This window comes from Argiope bruennichi, chromosome 7 (genome assembly GCF_947563725.1).
Source record: "Argiope bruennichi chromosome 7, qqArgBrue1.1, whole genome shotgun sequence".
NCBI classification, from domain to species: domain Eukaryota; kingdom Metazoa; phylum Arthropoda; class Arachnida; order Araneae; family Araneidae; genus Argiope; species Argiope bruennichi.
The window spans coordinates 104,308,184-104,326,440 of record NC_079157.1 but is presented as its reverse complement, the minus strand read 5'-3'; the positions used below and the strand labels follow the sequence as shown (position 1 = coordinate 104,326,440).

At 34.3% G+C, this 18,257-nt stretch overlaps 27 non-coding genes across 27 annotated transcripts; all 27 read left to right on the top strand.

Moving 5' to 3' along the window:
- The first annotated feature begins 6,016 nt into the window (after positions 1–6,016).
- Positions 6,017–6,089, top strand: Trnak-uuu (transfer RNA lysine (anticodon UUU)). The gene has a single exon. It is a non-coding gene; the product is annotated as a tRNA-Lys (tRNA).
- A 112-nt stretch (positions 6,090–6,201) lies between these two features.
- Trnak-uuu (transfer RNA lysine (anticodon UUU)) lies at positions 6,202–6,274 on the top strand. The gene has a single exon. It is a non-coding gene; the product is annotated as a tRNA-Lys (tRNA).
- Positions 6,275–6,390: 116 nt separating this feature from the next.
- On the top strand, positions 6,391–6,463 carry Trnak-uuu (transfer RNA lysine (anticodon UUU)). Its single transcript has one exon. It is a non-coding gene; the product is annotated as a tRNA-Lys (tRNA).
- Positions 6,464–6,578: 115 nt separating this feature from the next.
- On the top strand, positions 6,579–6,651 carry Trnak-uuu (transfer RNA lysine (anticodon UUU)). The gene has a single exon. It is a non-coding gene; the product is annotated as a tRNA-Lys (tRNA).
- A 5,737-nt stretch (positions 6,652–12,388) lies between these two features.
- On the top strand, positions 12,389–12,461 carry Trnak-uuu (transfer RNA lysine (anticodon UUU)). Its single transcript has one exon. It is a non-coding gene; the product is annotated as a tRNA-Lys (tRNA).
- A 115-nt stretch (positions 12,462–12,576) lies between these two features.
- On the top strand, positions 12,577–12,649 carry Trnak-uuu (transfer RNA lysine (anticodon UUU)). The gene has a single exon. It is a non-coding gene; the product is annotated as a tRNA-Lys (tRNA).
- Positions 12,650–12,764: 115 nt separating this feature from the next.
- Trnak-uuu (transfer RNA lysine (anticodon UUU)) lies at positions 12,765–12,837 on the top strand. The gene has a single exon. It is a non-coding gene; the product is annotated as a tRNA-Lys (tRNA).
- Positions 12,838–12,951: 114 nt separating this feature from the next.
- On the top strand, positions 12,952–13,024 carry Trnak-uuu (transfer RNA lysine (anticodon UUU)). The gene has a single exon. It is a non-coding gene; the product is annotated as a tRNA-Lys (tRNA).
- Positions 13,025–13,328: 304 nt separating this feature from the next.
- Trnak-uuu (transfer RNA lysine (anticodon UUU)) lies at positions 13,329–13,401 on the top strand. The gene has a single exon. It is a non-coding gene; the product is annotated as a tRNA-Lys (tRNA).
- Positions 13,402–13,516: 115 nt separating this feature from the next.
- Positions 13,517–13,589, top strand: Trnak-uuu (transfer RNA lysine (anticodon UUU)). The gene has a single exon. It is a non-coding gene; the product is annotated as a tRNA-Lys (tRNA).
- A 115-nt stretch (positions 13,590–13,704) lies between these two features.
- Positions 13,705–13,777, top strand: Trnak-uuu (transfer RNA lysine (anticodon UUU)). The gene has a single exon. It is a non-coding gene; the product is annotated as a tRNA-Lys (tRNA).
- A 677-nt stretch (positions 13,778–14,454) lies between these two features.
- Trnak-uuu (transfer RNA lysine (anticodon UUU)) lies at positions 14,455–14,527 on the top strand. The gene has a single exon. It is a non-coding gene; the product is annotated as a tRNA-Lys (tRNA).
- A 303-nt stretch (positions 14,528–14,830) lies between these two features.
- Positions 14,831–14,903, top strand: Trnak-uuu (transfer RNA lysine (anticodon UUU)). Its single transcript has one exon. It is a non-coding gene; the product is annotated as a tRNA-Lys (tRNA).
- A 115-nt stretch (positions 14,904–15,018) lies between these two features.
- On the top strand, positions 15,019–15,091 carry Trnak-uuu (transfer RNA lysine (anticodon UUU)). The gene has a single exon. It is a non-coding gene; the product is annotated as a tRNA-Lys (tRNA).
- Positions 15,092–15,206: 115 nt separating this feature from the next.
- Positions 15,207–15,279, top strand: Trnak-uuu (transfer RNA lysine (anticodon UUU)). The gene has a single exon. It is a non-coding gene; the product is annotated as a tRNA-Lys (tRNA).
- Positions 15,280–15,393: 114 nt separating this feature from the next.
- Trnak-uuu (transfer RNA lysine (anticodon UUU)) lies at positions 15,394–15,466 on the top strand. The gene has a single exon. It is a non-coding gene; the product is annotated as a tRNA-Lys (tRNA).
- A 303-nt stretch (positions 15,467–15,769) lies between these two features.
- Positions 15,770–15,842, top strand: Trnak-uuu (transfer RNA lysine (anticodon UUU)). The gene has a single exon. It is a non-coding gene; the product is annotated as a tRNA-Lys (tRNA).
- A 115-nt stretch (positions 15,843–15,957) lies between these two features.
- Positions 15,958–16,030, top strand: Trnak-uuu (transfer RNA lysine (anticodon UUU)). The gene has a single exon. It is a non-coding gene; the product is annotated as a tRNA-Lys (tRNA).
- A 115-nt stretch (positions 16,031–16,145) lies between these two features.
- Trnak-uuu (transfer RNA lysine (anticodon UUU)) lies at positions 16,146–16,218 on the top strand. Its single transcript has one exon. It is a non-coding gene; the product is annotated as a tRNA-Lys (tRNA).
- Positions 16,219–16,520: 302 nt separating this feature from the next.
- On the top strand, positions 16,521–16,593 carry Trnak-uuu (transfer RNA lysine (anticodon UUU)). Its single transcript has one exon. It is a non-coding gene; the product is annotated as a tRNA-Lys (tRNA).
- Positions 16,594–16,708: 115 nt separating this feature from the next.
- On the top strand, positions 16,709–16,781 carry Trnak-uuu (transfer RNA lysine (anticodon UUU)). Its single transcript has one exon. It is a non-coding gene; the product is annotated as a tRNA-Lys (tRNA).
- A 115-nt stretch (positions 16,782–16,896) lies between these two features.
- Trnak-uuu (transfer RNA lysine (anticodon UUU)) lies at positions 16,897–16,969 on the top strand. The gene has a single exon. It is a non-coding gene; the product is annotated as a tRNA-Lys (tRNA).
- A 115-nt stretch (positions 16,970–17,084) lies between these two features.
- On the top strand, positions 17,085–17,157 carry Trnak-uuu (transfer RNA lysine (anticodon UUU)). Its single transcript has one exon. It is a non-coding gene; the product is annotated as a tRNA-Lys (tRNA).
- A 115-nt stretch (positions 17,158–17,272) lies between these two features.
- Trnak-uuu (transfer RNA lysine (anticodon UUU)) lies at positions 17,273–17,345 on the top strand. Its single transcript has one exon. It is a non-coding gene; the product is annotated as a tRNA-Lys (tRNA).
- A 115-nt stretch (positions 17,346–17,460) lies between these two features.
- On the top strand, positions 17,461–17,533 carry Trnak-uuu (transfer RNA lysine (anticodon UUU)). The gene has a single exon. It is a non-coding gene; the product is annotated as a tRNA-Lys (tRNA).
- A 114-nt stretch (positions 17,534–17,647) lies between these two features.
- Trnak-uuu (transfer RNA lysine (anticodon UUU)) lies at positions 17,648–17,720 on the top strand. Its single transcript has one exon. It is a non-coding gene; the product is annotated as a tRNA-Lys (tRNA).
- A 115-nt stretch (positions 17,721–17,835) lies between these two features.
- On the top strand, positions 17,836–17,908 carry Trnak-uuu (transfer RNA lysine (anticodon UUU)). The gene has a single exon. It is a non-coding gene; the product is annotated as a tRNA-Lys (tRNA).
- Positions 17,909–18,257: the final 349 nt, after the last annotated feature.

The window sequence follows — 18,257 nt, the reverse complement described above, 5'->3', positions numbered from 1 at the left end:
AGAGGAAGTCAGAAATTAAACAGACCCTCTCTTATCAAAACTTCTATATTGCAAAAGTTTTTGGGAAATTCGTTAATAGTTAAATTTTTAATGAGATTGTTTGTTGCTAAGATATAAGAGCTTTTATTATTGCAAATTTTTTTAATTCTGTTAAATTGTGAAAATATCAAATTTTTGAAAATTTTAGAGTTTAAATTAGAATGGTAGTTACTAAGTTTAATTATTTTAAAGTTAAATTCATCCCTTTTATCATAAATACCTATCAAAGTTTTTCCATTGTCAATTTCTATATTTAAATCTAAATAATTAGCTTTAAGTTGATTTTCGTTTGTTTGAGTTAAAACTAATTCTTTTGGGTAACAATTAATAATATCATTAGGATTATCCACATTTAACAAAATTAAGTCATCAATATATCTCCAGCCTATTATTAAGTTAAGTTTAATTATTTCTTTTTCATAATAATGTAGGAAAATATTCTGGGATTTTCGGGTCACGAGGGGTCAATTTGTTGGACGAAAAGTCAGACCCCTCACAGAAAAAATCCCTGGTTTGAATCCTTGCCTGAGGGTGACCCTTGAAAAAGTCTTCGGGCCGGATTCAGTTAATCTTTCTTTTTGATTCTTTGACTATTAACTTAATATTTATTTCTAATTTGGTTAAGTTCATTTGTGTTTTAGTTGCAGCAGCATTAGCGCTCTCTAAATACAATGTATATTTTATATTTTATTATTATATAGATTCAGAAAAATTATATAGGTGTTTTTGCACATTGTTTACTTATGGATTGATAGTTTCTTATTCTTGCATCTAGTTGGAATTAAGCTGCATTTGCGCTTTTCCACTAAATGCATCCTTTAATAATAAAAATTCTCCCTTTTTTTGGATTTGATTCGAAATTTCCGGATTGTTGAGGCAAGGAGAGTTTTTTTCTTTTAGGTACCATTAAAATAAATTATGCAAAGGTCAATAAAAGAATTTCTCATAGCGCATGGCCCGTCGCGCGCTTTACCAAGGGGCACTGTGGATAGCTTTGTGCTTGGAGCATCCATGGACAAAAAGTTACTTGCACAATTGTTTCGTTTAAAAAAATTTAAAAATACTAAAAATATCGAATTTGTAATAACAAAAAATGTAAGACATGTCCACTTGCTAATAAAGAACAAATTAATAACGAAATTTCAAATCTAGAATTGTTCTGTAAAAATAAAAATTTTATTTATTTATTAAATTGCAAAGAATGTAATTTGAATTACATAGGACAAACCAGTACTGAACTAAATAAACGAGTAAATGGCCACAGATCTGCCATTAAAAACTTTAGTAAAAATGAGTCTTTTGATTATGAGCTACTACACTTCCAATGTCATAATTTTGATAACATTAATATTTACATTCTGGAAGATAATATTATTGATTTAAATAAAAGATTAGACTTGGAAAATATTTATATATGTAATTTAAAAACTTTGTTTCCTTATGGACTCAATAGTAAATTAAATGGAGAAGGTTACGGGGATTTGGATAACATTTGTATTTATAACAAACTTAACATCTTTAAAGACTTTCTAGATAATGAAAACAAAAGTAAAAGATTTAAGAGAGGAAAAGGTAGAGGCGGCAATTTTGATATAGTAACTGAGGATTTTCAAAATTTGTGTAATTTGGAACATAATAATGAAAATATTCTTAAAATTAAGAAATATCTATTTGGCTTTAGAAAAAATAAAATTAGATGGTTTATTAATAACAAATTTGAAGATTTAAAGTTTGAAAATTCATTCACTAAATACATAATTCTAGATCTTATCAAATTCAAGCTTAATATAGGAAAAAACGATTTACTATTTAAAACTAAAAGTAATTTAAATAAAGAATACTGTGTAGTGAGATTTTTGGATATTTGCTTCGAAAACCTAAAGTTACCTAAAGTTATGCACAACAATAAAGAATTTTTTCCTTTAAAGGATAATGCAATAGCTTCAATAGCATTTAGTTATTCAGCAACTTTAAGAAAAAGAATCTGTAACTATAATTACTATAGCAAAAATTTAAATAAGATAGACAAGACAGACTGTAATTGTAATAAAGATATTTATAAAGATTATATAGATGCTGACAAAGGACATATTATAACAGGGAATTTAAAAATTATAGATTCTAACTCTTTAAGAGATTTAATGGAAAGGGGCACGAAATTTAGATTAAGAGAAAAAGTTAACATTAAAAAAATCTTAATTTCTATCGGACAAGATTTGGATATTTTTATTTCCAAATTATCTAGGAAATACCATTGGCCTCCAGAAGGTTTCAGAGAATGGAAAGTAAGGATTTTAGAAGACATTAAAACAGAATTTAATGCAGACAACGTTAGAACTAAAGAACGAGGAATTTATTTCAACAAAACTTTGAAAAAAGAAATAAAAAATTTAAAAGAGAGGTTTGTTATTACAGTAATAGATAAATCGGCAAATAATTTCGGTTTAATTTGTAAATATTATTATAAAGAACTTCTAACTAAGGAATATAACTCTAATTCAACTTACAAATTAATTAACACCGGGAAAAAAGAATTGGATAAAAGGATGCTGGCTTTCGCTAAAAAAATTAAAATAAAAACTTGCTCTTTAAACTACCCTTACCTCTTCCCAACAATAAAATTTCATAAAAAACCAATAAATTTTAGATTCGTAACTTGTAGCACTGGCAGTTACAATTACTATACGGGAAAACATTTCTTTAAATACTTAAAAATTGTCCTAAACAAAATTAAAGAGGAAGATAATTTTATTATCAATAGTAACAAAGATATTTTGGACTTTCTAAAGGATAACAATTTTAATAAGCTTAATACTTATGATTTTGAAAATTTATACACTAATCTACCTCATGAAAAGTTAATAGATGTCTGTACTAATATATATGAAGAATATTTAAATAGAGATATTATTACAAAAACTAATTGGTTAGAGTTATGTAAATTTAATATTAAAGAAAACTATGTTTTTAACGGAATAAATTTTTATAAACAAGAAAAAGGAATTCCAATGGGAACAGCTTTTTCAAGTGCGTTAGCCAATATTTTCCTACATTATTATGAAAAAGAAATAATTAAACTTAACTTAATAATAGGCTGGAGATATATTGATGACTTAATTTTGTTAAATGTGGATAATCCTAATGATATTATTAATTGTTACCCAAAAGAATTAGTTTTAACTCAAACAAACGAAAATCAACTTAAAGCTAATTATTTAGATTTAAATATAGAAATTGACAATGGAAAAACTTTGATAGGTATTTATGATAAAAGGGATGAATTTAACTTTAAAATAATTAAACTTAGTAACTACCATTCTAATTTAAACTCTAAAAAATTTTCAAAAATTTGATATTTTCACAATTTAACAGAATTAAAAAAATTTGCAATAATAAAAGCTCTTATATCTTAGCAACAAACAATCTCATTAAAAATTTAACTATTAACGAATTTCCCAAAAACTTTTGCAATATAGAAGTTTTGATAAGAGAGGGTCTGTTTAATTTCTGACTTCCTCTGGTTTGTTAGCTTTGAGTTTTAATTCAATAGATGGCGCTTCAAGTTTGATGACGATACATTATGACGAAACGTGGGAGGCGGATATAGCTGTAAACGTGGAAAAATTAAATCTTAGTTTAGTTCAACGAAATACATCTACAATAGCCCGTTTTAACCTCAAGTAGTTTTCTTCAGATTTGTACTTTCATTTTGTAAGTAATTTGCCTTGTGTTTATATTACTTTTTTTCATGTATCTTGTGGTTTGATTTGCTGTGGTCTTATTTGGTTTGTTTTTTGCTAGTGTTTTTACTTGTTTTAATCTTGTGATACTAATTTATCTCTAAAACCTCAATTTTCTGGGATTTTCGGGTCACGAGGGGTCAATTTGTTGGACGAAAAGTCAGACCCCTCACAAAAAAAAATCCCTGGTTTGAATCCTTGCCTGAGGGTGACCCTTGAAAAAGTCTTCGGGCCGGATTCAGTTAATCTTTCTTTTTGATTCTTTGACTATTAACTTAATATTTATTTCTAATTTGATTGATAAGAGTATATTTCAAAATTTCCTTTGATAGTTTTTTAATGAAAAGAACTATTAATAAACTTTTTAAATGAAAAAAAAAATCATCAATAAACTTTTGAGTTTATCTTGAATTCTTCTTCGTAAAAAAAGCTGATGTTCCTCAATTGTTGTAATAGATATTGTAAAGTCAATGTAACAGCGTTTAACTATTACACATACGCCAATCTCGGAATTGAAACTTTCTGATTATTTTGCAAAATTCGTCTAAATAAGAATAAAATGCCAATACAAAGCTGGAATTTTGGTAAAGGCGATAACCCAAGAGTTCTGGGAAACAAAATGTATTCTTTATTTTTGATATTTCCAGAGCTATATAATACTTGGCACAATTTGACAGGCATTGGCGGAAATCAGGAGCCCTATTCTTTAATTCTACCACGAAAATTATATAACCAGGACATATTTTTATCTCTTTGTTTCAAAACATTTTAGTTTAATTATTCTCCTGACTTTGAAGAAAATTCAGCATATGAATTTCTTTTTCTGTCTTCTTCCTCTTCTCCCCCCCCCATCCTTCTAACCAGTGTTCGCACAATGTGTAACTAGATGCCTAAAGAACACGGAAAGCTCAGTTGGTAAAGCGTTAGACTTTTAACCTAACAGTCCAGCGTTTGAGTACCAGGACAGGCGGAACTTTTCTAAGAAGACTCATGGGACTCTGTTTTTCTACCTTCTATGTCCCCATCCCCAGAGTCGGCAAAATTTATAATGAGAGGGTACGCGAGTCCGAATACCTCAGTCGGTAGAGCGTTAGGCTTTTGAACTAACGGTACAGGTTTCGAGTTAAAGTGAGGGCGGTTCGTATTATTTTAAGAAGAATCATATGAATTCCTTTTTATATTTTTTCAGTCCCATGTCACCCTTCCCAAAGTCAACGAAAACGCAAAATTTGCAATGAGGCGTTTCCGATCCCGGATAGCTCAGTCAGTAGAGCGATTGCCTTTCAAACTAACGGCTCAGGGTTCTAGTCCCTGTTCGGGCGGCAGGTAACTTTCTCAAAAAGGCTCATGTAAATTCCTTTTTCTGTTTTTTCCCTCTCATGTCCTCCTCCCCAGAGTCCGCGAAACCGCATAATTTGTAAGGAGAACTCAATCGGAAGTGCGTTAGGCTTTTAACCCAACGGAACACAGTTCGAGTCCCTGTTATTGCAGCCGGTAACTTTCTTAAGAGCGCTCATGTTAATTCCTTTTTCTATTTTTTTTCCCTAATATGTACTCCTTCCAGGAGACTGCGAAACTCAAAAATTTGTAATGAGATAGTTTTCTAACCCGGATAACTCAGTCAGTAGAGCGTGAGGCTTTTAACTTAACAGTACGGCGTTCGAGTTCCTGTTCGGGCGACAGGAAACATTTTTAAGAAGGCTGCATATAAATTCAGTTTTCTATTTTTTTACACCTATATACCCTTCCACATAGACTATCAAAGTTTTATAGCATAGTCTTTTAATGTAACGGTGCAGGGTCCGAGTCCCTGTACGGGCGGAGGGTAACTTCTTTAAGAAGGCTGATTTAGATTCCTTTTTCTAATTTTCCCACCTATACCAAATTCCACAGACTCCAAGAAACCGCAAAATTTGCAATGACACCGTCTCGAAGCCACCTTTTTTAAGAAGGTTCATGTAAATTCCTTTTTCTATTTTTTTTTTCCCACCTATATCCCCATCCCCAGAGTACTCGAAACCGGAAAATTTGTAATGAGACTTTCTCCGAGACCGGATAGCTCAGTCGGTAGAGCGTTAGGCTTTTAAGCTAACGGTCCAGGGTTCGAGTCCCTAATCGGGCGGCAGGTCACTTTTTAAAGAAGGCTCATGTAAATTACTTTTTCTATTTTTTTCCCACATACATCCCTATCCCAAGAGTACTCGAAACCGCAAAATTTGTAATCAAGCGGTCACCGAGCCCGGATAGCTCAGTCGGTATAGCGTTAGGCTTTTAACCTAACGGTCCAGGGTTCGAGTCCCTGTTCGGGCGGCTGGACACTTTTTTAAGAAGGCTCATGTAAATTACATTTTCTATTTTTTTCCACATATATCCCTATCCCGAGTACTAGAAACCGCAAAATTTGTAATCAAAAGGTTACGGAGCCCGGATAGCTCAGTCGGTAGAGCGTTAGGCTTTTAACCTAACGGTCCAGGGTTCGAGTCCCTGTTCGGGCGGCAGGTCACTTTTTAAAGAAGGCTCATGTAAATTACATTTTCTATTTTTTTTTCCACATATATCCCTATCCCAAGAGTACTCGGAACCGCAAAATTTGTAATCAAAAGGTCACCGAGCCCGGATAGCTCAGTCGGTAGAGCGTTAGGCTTTTAACCTAACGGTCCAGGGTTCGAGTCCCTGTTCGGGCGGTAGGTCACTTTTTAAAGAAGGCTCATGTAAATTACATTTTCTATTTTTTTTCCACATATATCCCTATCCCAAGAGTACTCGAAACCGCAAAATTTGTAATCAAAAGGTCACCGAGCCCGGATAGCTCAGTCGGTAGAGCGTTAGGCTTTTAACCTAACGGTCCAGGGTTCGAGTCCCTGTTCGGGCGGCAGGTCACTTTTTAAAGAAGGCTCATGTAAATTACTTTTTCTATTTTTTTTCCACATATATCCCCAAGCAGCAAAGAGAAGTCGCTAAACGATTGGCCAAGCATCGCATCCATCTGATATACGCCGCCCATATTTTGCCAATGTCACCTTTGCATTGGCGCGACATCGGATTCTGACCATATTTTTTTCTGTCGCCTCTGAAGATCGCTTTTTCATCGGGGCGAACTCCTACGGCGACTTAGTGAAAAAGACCGGCTCAAAGCAATCGGCCCATAGTCGCCTCGATGTCGGGAAAGTTGCTTTTCCTAGGCGGCGCTATGCGAACATATTTTAGAAATTTCCCATGAATCACCTGGCGTGTATTGGATTTTGAAATTCAACCAGCAACGCATACTGTCATTTCAAGAAACTTGGTAAGTGTAAAGTTTTTATTATTATATATTTGTAAATAATATATTATTTATTCTAAATAGTGAATAAAAAAGGTTATTTTTGTTGAAGCCGTTCTAACTCGTTGCTTACCTGAAACATGGAGTTGCACGTGATATTATTAGCGTTAGGCGTAAGCGACCATTATCATTTCTTTTCTTGTTTGTATTCTTTTCAAGTGATTTTATTTCTTATCTTTTTTTGTGTGTGTGTTCTTAAATTATTGCAGATATTTTTCCATTTCATTTACAATGCCTTTCCTTTTGTTAACAACAATTTCTAATGAAAAATGTTTTTAAAAAATATTAAATTGCGTTCTTATGTTTTGGTTTTGCAATAACATTTGTGTTATTATTTTTATTTCGACATAAGGCTAAAAAAATAGATTAGCAGAATATATTTATTGTAAATTTCAAAAAAAAAAAAAAAATCTTTAAAACTTGCAATTATGTAGTTATATTTGAATACTCTTATGTGAATAGTTTATAATTATTTCACCTTTCATAAAATAGTAACATAAATTTTACACCCATTAGTTTATATTATTTTTCTCTATTGTCCTAAACATTATTATAATATTTGCCTATATAGTTCATTATCAGATTGAAAACATTATTAAGCTTATGAAGTTCTATAAGACTTTTACTCCTTAATTACATATCTCCAATTGTCAACAAATATTTTATTTGTACTTTTAAAAGAAATGAAAGCTCAATCATTATTCTAATTAAGGAATATGTTTTTTAGGTTCATCAAATCTGCAAAAAGAAGAGTGAACTTGAAGAAAAACTATATGTATAATTCTTTATATGTATTACCAGCAAAATATGAAATCCAGTATTCTATAGAATGCCCAAGCATTGTATATAATGCCTAAAACAAGCCAGTAATGTATGAAACAATTTGTATTTTATACATTTTCTAAGCATTCTATAGAATGCCAAATGACAACCTGGCAAAGTATGAAATACATCTCTCATTTAATAAAATAAAAATTTTGTGCAACCTTTGTTTCAAAACTGAAAATGCAATTAAAGATAAAATACATTTTAAAATTGATCTATAAATATAAACAAAAAAAAAATTCTCACTATTTGTTTGGAAACTACTGTGCAAGTTTCTATTCCTGACTTCAAAAAAGAGCAAAATATTGGAAGTTACAATTAATGTGACGGAATATGGTTTCTACCAACTTGGAACATCAGAAGGAAATTTAAAACAATTATATGCGAGACAATTATATGTCCCAATTCACTTTATATCCTAAGAACTTGTTTAGAATTGAAGTTATTCCAAATCACAAAATTTCTCTCTGGTCAGTTGCAATTACTCAGATCAGTGGAAGCAATCAAGGATTTATCAGATGTATGTGTTAAAGTGCCAAAATATGTAATGTCTTTTCGTGAAAAATGTAGTAAAACTTCAAAATGTTGTAATGTGATAGGCTTGAATGACAAGTAGGTAGATTTTAATTTCTGATTTTTTTATCTGAAAACTTATTTGCCTTAATTAGAAAGGCATAAATTTTGTTTTGTACAAATTTTATTTTTCTATATAATTTGAATAAATTTTTTTTAATGGCAACCTCATTATTTTTGCAGACTGACAATTCAAGTGATTTTAATTCTATTTAGCTTAGTTAATTTTCCTTTTCATTTACAATTTTTCTATGAAAGAAGTTTAATAAAATATTAAATAACATTTTTATATTTTGGTATTGAAATAACATTTGTGTAATTATTTTTATTTTGACATGAGGCTAAAAAAAGTTTAGCAAAATGTATTTATTTTAAACTTTCTTTAAAATTTGAGATTATGCAGGCACTTTTGAGTACTCTTATATGAATAATTTCAAATTATTTCACATTTCATAAAACAGTAACATAAATTTTACTCCCATTAGTTTGAGTTTTTTTTTTTTTTCTTTATTATCCTAAACATTATTATAAAGTTTGCTTACACAGTCCAGTATCAGAACAAAAATATTATGCTTATGAAGTTCTATAATACTTTCGCTTGTTAATTACTCATCTCCAATTGTCAACAAATGTTTTATTTGTACTTTTAAATGAAGCGGAATCTCAATTACTATTATAACTGTTTTCTAGGTTCATCAAATGTAATCAAAAAGGAAAAATGAAATGTATAAATAAATGTATAATTCTCTTTATATGTAGCTGAAGATTCAGTTATACATATATATAATATTTATATAAATGTGTGTGGATTTTTAGAAATTTCAAACTCTTCAAGTATTACATAATAAATAAAGTTTAAATAAATTTTTTATAAATGACTTTGTGTCAATATTATTTATTCTTGTAAATTATAAGTCATAGTTTCAGGATTTTGCTTGGGTGTATAAGTCATTACAGAAAATTCAGTAAAAAATTTCAAGTAAATTATTATTTTACTTTGTATTTCTAAAATATTATTTAATGAAGGTCTTTGTAAATAAATTGTTTTGCATAATTGTTTTTCTTTTCTCCTAAAAATAAAGAGGGGAAAATAATAATTAAAAAAATATTTATCTAAAGAAATTTTGTATAATTGAAAGTAGTGTTTACATTTTTAGGTATGGAGTTTTTGTGAAATATTCAGAGTTAATCATAGATCAAATTTGGTTCTTGTGCCATGAAACAAAACCAAACTAATAGATTTAAAAAAATTAGAAATTTGAAGTAAATTGTTAATTTGTGCTTGTAAAATGTTATCAATTGGACATTAGCTAACACTAACATTTGTAATGAGGTATAAAATTTCTACACTATAAAGTAACTTTGTAAGTTAATAATAAATAAGATTTCGTATAAGTGTTGTATTTTTGTGCATGGAATTTTTGTGAAACATATTTTTCAAATATTCAGAGTTAATCATAGATCAAATTTGGTTATTTTGCCACAAATCTAAACCTCACTAAACATAAATTATGAAAATATTAGAAATTTGAAGTAAGTTATTAAATAAGAAGTAAGTTTGTGCTTGTAAATTGTTGTTTATTGAATATTAGCTAACACTTAACATTTATAATGAGGTTTAAAATTAATGCAATATGAAGTAACTCTGTAAATTAATAGTAAATAAAATTTCCTATAATGGGAAGAAGTGTTCCATGTTTGGGTATGGAATTTTCGTGAAATATTCAGTGTTAATCATTAATTAAATTTGGTTCTTGTGCTACAAAACCAAACAACTAAATATAGATCAAGAAAATATTAGAAATTTGAAGTAAATTATTAATTTGTGCTTGTAAAATGTTGTATGTTGGACATCAACTGACACTAACATTTATAATGTGTAAAATTTCTACAACTTGAAGTAACTTTGCATGTTAATAGTAAATATAAGGAATTTTGTAGAATTGAAAGAAGTGCTGCATTTTTGTGTATGGAATTTTTGAGAAATATTCAGTGTTAATCAAAGATCAAACTTAATTCTTGTGCCATAAAACCAAACTAATCATAGATAATAAAAAAAATATTAGAAATTTGAAGTAAATTATTATTTTGTGCTTGTAAAATGTTATCTATTGGACATTAGCTAATACTAAAATTTATAATGAGGTATAAAATTTCTTCATGAAGTAATTTTGTAAAATAAATAGTAAATAGAATCAGTAAAATTAAAAGAAGCATTACATTTTTGTATATGGAATTTTTATGAAACATATTTGTGAAATATTCGGGGTTTAACATAGATCAAGTTTGGTTATTTTGCTAAGAATCTAAACCTCACTAAACATAAATTATGAAAATATTAGAAATTTGAAGTAACTTAATAATTTGTGCTTGTAAAATATTTTCTATTGAAGAAACATATAATAGGAATTATATAATTTAGGGTTTTAAACTATTTTTAATCAATGCATTAAATTTTAGGGTGTTAAAATAGGAATTTGTGTTTTATTCATTATTCTTTAGGAATTATTTGTTGATTACTCACATTAAGCAATATAAAAGTGTGTATAGTAAAAAAAAATATTTTTTTAATAAGAATTATATATTTTTCTATTTCGAATTTAAAATAGCTTTTAAAAACAGATGATATAGGCAATATATGTAATACACCTACTTTTAAATTTCTAATATCAGTTAAAATCATTCTGATTAATTATGTAATTGAAATTATGATTATGTTAACATTTCTTCCCATGCATTAAACAATGAAAATAAACAGAAAATATCAATGAAGGAAATAAATCTTATATGTAGATAGATGTTCAGGGGATCAAATTTAAAATTATTTCAGATAATTTTAACATTTGTTTATTTTTTTAAAGAGCAGTAAAAAAATGTCATTTAAACATTTTATAGGGTAAGGTTGTGGTAAAATCTATGCTATAATAATAGTTAAAAAAAGTTGGAAGAATTATTAGAATGACATTTTCCATGAATTTTTATCAAAAGCAAGTATTTTATGGAATTTTAAATTTATCAAAATAAATAACAAACACTATTATTAATAGGTAAAAAAGAAAAGTAAACTATACAAAATTTTGAAAGTATGATAATTTTAAATATTATGACACTAGTTTCTAGAGTTTGAGAAAATTGAATAACCATTAAACTAATATTTCAATTTGACACCAGCAAGTGTTCAGAAATAAATTGCCTATTGATTGGCATTTGGTTGCCCATTGCTAAAATACATGGGGAAATGATTGGTATTGGGTCGCCGATTGTTAAAACACATGGGGAAATGATTGGTATTGGGTCGCCGATTGTTAAAACACATGGGGAAATGATTGGTATTGGGTCGCCGATTGTTAAAACACATGGGGAAATGATTGGTATTGGGTCGCCGATTGTTAAAACACATCGGGAAATGATTGGTATTGGGTCGCCGATTGTTAAAACAGGTCGCGAAATGCTTGGTATAACGTCGCCCGTGATACTAACAAGTCGCCAAAGGATCGGCAAATTCGTCGAAAACAAGTCGGGGCGGCCATCGCGCAGCGAACCGCCGGGGGACATGACCAATGTCGGGGCGAGATCGCCTCCGATCTCGCCCCAATCTCGCTCGTTCCGTGGGGCAATGGTTGGCCAACGATCTTTTGCTGCTTGGGTCCCTATCCCAAGAGTACTCGAAAGCGCAAAATTTGTAATCAAAAGGTTAACGAGCCCGGATAGCTCAGTCGGTAGTGCGTTAGGCTTTTAACCTAACGGTCCAGGGTTCGAGTCCCTGTTCGGGCGGCAGGTCACTTTTTAAAGAAGGCTCATGTAAATTACTTTTTCTATTTTTTTTCCACATATATCCCTATCCCAAGAGTACTCGAAACCGCAAAATTTGTAATCAAAAGGTCACCGAGCCCGGATAGCTCAGTCGGTAGAGCGTTAGGCTTTTAACCTAACGGTCCAGGGTTCGAGTCCCTGTTCGGGCGGCAGGTCACTTTTTTAAGAAGGCTCATGTAAATTACTTTTTCTATTTTTTTTCCACATATATCCCTATCCCAAGAGTACTCGAAACCGCAAAATTTGTAATCAAAAGGTCACCGAGCCCGCATAGCTCAGTCGGTAGAGCGTTAGGCTTTTAACCTAACGGTCCAGGGTTCGAGTCCCTGTTCGGGCGGCAGGTCACTTTTTTAAGAAGGCTCATGTAAATTACTTTTTCTATTTTTTTTCCACATATATCCCTATCCCAAGAGTACTCGAAACCGTAAAATTTGTAATCAAAAGGTCACCGAGCCCGGATAGCTCAGTCGGTAGAGCGTTAGGCTTTTGACCTAACGGTCCAGGGTTTGAGTCCCTGTTCGGGCGGCAGGTCACTTTTTTAGGAAGGCTCATGTAAATTACTTTTTCTATTTTTTTCCACATATATCCCTATCCCAAGAGTACTCGAAACCGTAATATTTGTAATCAAAAGGTCAACGAGCCCGGATAGCTCAGTCGGTAGAGCGTTAGGCTTTTAACCTAACGGTCCAGGGTTCGAGTCCCTGTTCGGGCGGCAGGTCACTTTTTAAAGAAGGCTCATGAAAATTACATTTTCTATTTTTTTTCCACATATATCCCTATCCCAAGAGTACTCGAAACCGCAAAATTTGTAATCAAAAGGTCACCGAGCCCGGATAGCTCAGTCGGTAGAGCGTTAGGCTTTTAACCTAACTGTCCAGGGTTCGAGGCCCTGTTCGGGTGGCAGGTCACTTTTTAAAGAAGGCTCATGTAAATTACATTTTCTATTTTTTTTACCACATATATCCCTATCCCAAGAGTACTCGAAACCGCAAAATTTGTAATCAAAAGGTCACCGAGCCTGGATAGCTCAGTTGGTAGAGCGTTAGGCTTTTAACCTAACGGTCCAGGGTTCGAGTCCCTGTTCGGGCGGCAGGTCACTTTTTAAAGAAGGCTCATGTAAATTACTTTTTCTATTTTTTTTCCACATATATCCCTTTCCAAAGAGTACTCGAAACCGCAAAATTTGTAATCAAAAGGTCACCGAGCCCGGATAGCTCAGTCGGTAGAGCGTTAGGCTTTTCACCTAACGGTCCAGGGTTCGAGTCCCTGTTTGGGCGGCAGGTCACATTTTAAAGAAGGCTCATGTAAATTACTTTTTCTATTTTTTTTCCACATATATCCCTATCCCAAGAGTACTCGAAACCGCAAAATTTGTAATCAAAAGGTCACAGAGCCCGAATAGCTCAGTCGGTAGAGCGTTAGGCTTTTAACCTAACGGTCCAGGGTTCGAGTCCCTGTTCGGGCGGCAGGTCACTTTTTTAAGAAGGCTCATGTAAATTCCTTTTTCAATTTTTTTTCCACATATATCCCATCCCAAGAGTACACGAAAACGAAAAATTTGTAATCGGAAGGTCACCGAACTCGGATAGCTCAGTCGGTATAGCGTTAGGCTTTTAACATAACGGTCCAATGTTCGAGTCCCTGTTCGGGCGGCCGGTCACTTTTTAAAGAAGGCTCATGTAAATTACATTTTCTATTTTTTTTCCACATATATCCCTATCCCAAGAGTACTCGAAACCGCAAAATTTGTAATCAAAAGGTCACCGAGCCCGGATAGCTCAGTCGGTAGAGCGTTAGGCTTTTAACCTAACGGTCCAGGGTTCGAGTCCCTAATCGGGCGGCAGGTCACTTTTTAAAGAAGGCTCATGTAAATTACTTTTTCTATTTTTTTTCCACATATATCCCTATCCCAAGAGTACTCGAAACCGCAAAATTTGTAATCAAGCGGTCACCGAGCCCAGATAGCTCAGTCGCTACAGCGTTAGGCTTTTAACCTAACGGTCCAGGGTTCGAGTCCCTGTTCGGGCGGCAGGACACGTTTTAAAGAAGGCTCATGTAAATTACTTTTTCTATTTTTTTGCACATATATCCCTGTCCCAAGAGTACTCGAAACCGTAAAATTTGTAATCAAAAGGTCACCGAGCCCGGATAGCTCAGTCGGTAGAGCGTTAGGCTTTTAACCTAACGGTCCAGAGTTCGAGTCCCTGTTCGGGCGGCAGGTCACTTTTTAAAGAAGGCTCATGAAAATTACATTTTCTATTTTTTTTCCACATATATCCCTATCCCAAGAGTACTCGAAACCGCAAAATTTTTAATCAAGCGGTCACCGAGCCCGGATAGCTCAGTCGGTAGAGCGTTAGGCTTTTAACCTAACTGTCCAGGGTTCTAGTCCCTGTTCGGGTGGCAGGTCACTTTTTAAAGAAGGCTCATGTAAATTACATTTTCTATTTTTTTACCACATATATCCCTATCCCAAGAGTACTCGAAACCGCAAAATTTGTAATCAAAAGGTCACCGAGCCCGGATAGCTCAGTCGGTAGAGCGTTAGGCTTTTAACCTAACGGTCCAGGGTTCGAGTCCCTGTTCGGGCGGCAGGTCACTTTTTAAAGAAGGCTCATGTAAATTACTTTTTCTATTTTTTTTCCACATATATCCCTATCCCAAGAGTACTCGAAACCGCAAAATTTGTAATCAAAAGGCCACCGAGCCCGGATAGCTCAGTCGGTAGAGCGTTAGGCTTTTAACCTAACGGTCCAGGGTTCGAGTCCCTGTTCGGGCGGCAGGACACTTTTTAAAGAAGGCTCATGTAAATTACTTTTTCTATTTTTTTTCCACATATATCCCTATCCCAAAAGTACTCGAAACCGCAAAATTTGTAATCAAGAGGTCACCGAGCCCGGATAGCTCAGTCGGTATAGCGTTAGGCTTTTAACCTAACGGTCCAGGGTTCGAGTCCCTGTTCGGGCGGCAGGACACTTTTAAAAAAAGGCTCATGTAAATTACTTTTTCTATTTTTTTCCACATATATCCCTATCCCAAGAGTACTCGAAACCGCAAAATTTGTAATCAATAGGTCACCGAGCCCGGATAGCTCAGTCGGTAGAGCGTTAGGCTTTTAACCTAACGGTCCAGGGTTCGAGTCCCTGTTCGGGCGGCAGGTCACTTTTTTAAGATTTCTCATGTAAATTACTTTTTCTATTTTTTTCCCACATATATCCCTATCCCAAGAGTACTCGGAACCGCAAAATTTGTAATCAAAAGGTCACCGAGCCCGGATAGCTCAGTCGGTAGAGCGTTAGGCTTTTAACCTAACGGTCCAGGGTTGGAGTCCCTGTTCGGGCCGCAGGTCACTTTTTAAAGAAGGCTCATGTAAATTAAATTTTCTATTTTTTTTCCACATATATCCCTATCCCAAGAGTACTCGAAACCGCAAAATTTGTAATCAAAAGGTCACCGAGCCCGGATAGCTCAGTCGGTAGAGCGTTAGGCTTTTAACCTAACGGTCCAGGGTTCGAGTCCCTGTTCGGGCGGCAGGTCACTTTTTAAAGAAGGCTCATGTAAATTACTTTTTCTATTTTTTTTCCACATATATCCCTATCCCAAGAGTACTCGAAACCGCAAAATTTGTAATCAAAAGGTCACCGAGCCCGGATAGCTCAGTCGGTAGAGCGTTAGGCTTTTCACCTAACGGTCCAGGGTTCGAGTCCCTGTTTGGGCGGCAGGTCACATTTTAAAGAAGGCTCATGTAAATTACTTTTTCTATTTTTTTTCCACATATATCCCTATCCCAAGAGTACTCGAAACCGCAAAATTTGTAATCAAAAGGTCACAGAGCCCGAATAGCTCAGTCGGTAGAGCGTTAGGCTTTTAACCTAACGGTCCAGGGTTCGAGTCCCTGTTCGGGCGGCAGGTCACTTTTTTAAGAAGGCTCATGTAAATTCCTTTTTCAATTTTTTTTCCACATATATCCCATCCCAAGAGTACACGAAAACGAAAAATTTGTAATCGGAAGGTCACCGAACTCGGATAGCTCAGTCGGTATAGCGTTAGGCTTTTAACATAACGGTCCAATGTTCGAGTCCCTGTTCGGGCGGCCGGTCACTTTTTAAAGAAGGCTCATGTAAATTACATTTTCTATTTTTTTTCCACATATATCCCTATCCCAAGAGTACTCGAAACCGCAAAATTTGTAATCAAAAGGTCACCGAGCCCGGATAGCTCAGTCGGTAGAGCGTTAGGCTTTTAACCTAACGGTCCAGGGTTCGAGTCCCTGTTCGGGCGGCAGGTCACTTTTTTAAGATTTCTCATGTAAATTACTTTTTCTATTTTTTTCCCACATATATCCCTATCCCAAGAGTACTCGGAACCGCAAAATTTGTAATCAAAAGGTCACCGAGCCCGGATAGCTCAGTCGGTAGAGCGTTAGGCTTTTAACCTAACGGTCCAGGGTTCGAGTCCCTGTTCGGGCCGCAGGTCACTTTTTAAAGAAGGCTCATGTAAATTAAATTTTCTATTTTTTTTCCACATATATCCCTATCCCAAGAGTACTCGAAACCGCAAAATTTGTAATCAAAAGGTCACCGAGCCCGGATAGCTCAGTCGGTAGAGCGTTAGGCTTTTAACCTAACGGTCCAGGGTTCGAGTCCCTGTTCGGGCCGCAGGTCACTTTTTAAAGAAGGCTCATGTAAATTAAATTTTCTATTTTTTTTCCACATATATCCCTATCCCAAGAGTACTCGAAACCGCAAAATTTGTAATCAAAAGGTCACCGAGCCCGGATAGCTCAGTCGGTAGAGCGTTAGGCTTTTAACCTAACGGTCCAGGGTTCGAGTCCCTGTTCGGGCGGCAGGTCACTTTTTAAAGAAGGCTCATGTAAATTACTTTTTCTATTTTTTTTCCACATATATCCCTATCCCAAGAGTACTCGAAACCGCAAAATTTGTAATCAAAAGGTCGCCGAGCCCGGATAGCTCAGTCGGTAGAGCGTTAGGCTTTTAACCTAACGGTCCAGGGTTCGAGTCCCTGTTCGGGCGACAGGTCACTTTTTAAAGAAGGCTCATGTAAATTACTTTTTCTATTTTTTTCCCACATATATCCCTATCCCAAGAGTACTCGAAACCGCAAAATTTGTAATCAAAAGGTCACCGAGCCCGGATAGCTCAGTCGGTAGAGCGTTAGGCTTTTAACCTAACGGTCTAGGGTTCGAGTCCCTGTTCGGGCGGCAGGTCACTTTTTTAAGAAGGCTCATGTAAATTACTTTTTTTATTTTTTTCCACATATATCCCTATCCCAAGAGTACTCGAAACCGTAAAATTTGTAATCAAGAGGTCACCGAGCCCGGATAGCTCAGTCGGTAGAGCGTTAGGCTTTTAACCTAACGGTCCAGGGTTCGAGTCCCTGTTCGGGCGGCAGGTCACTTTTTAAAGAAGGCTCATGAAAATTACATTTTCTATTTTTTTTCCACATATATCCCTATCCCAAGAGTACTCGAAACCGCAAAATTTGTAATCAAAAGGTCACCGAGCCCGGATAGCTCAGTCGGTAGAGCGTTAGGCTTTTAACCTAACGGTCCAGGTTTCGAGTCCCTGTTCGGGCGGCAGGTCACTTTTTAAAGAAGGCTCATGTAAATTGCATTTTCTATTTTTTTTCCACATATATCCCTATCCCAAGAGTACTCGAAACCGCAAAATTTGTAATCAAAAGGTCACCGATCCCGGATAGCTCAGTCGGTAGAGCGTAAAGCTTTTAACCTAACGGTCCAGGGTTCGAGGCCCTGTTCGGGTGGCAGGTCACTTTTTAAAGAAGGCTCATGTAAATTACATTTTCTATTTTTTTACCACATATATCCCTATCCCAAGAGTACTCGAAACCGCAAAATTTGTAATCAAAAGGTCACCGAGCCTGGATAGCTCAGTTGGTAGAGCGTTAGGCTTTTAACCTAACCG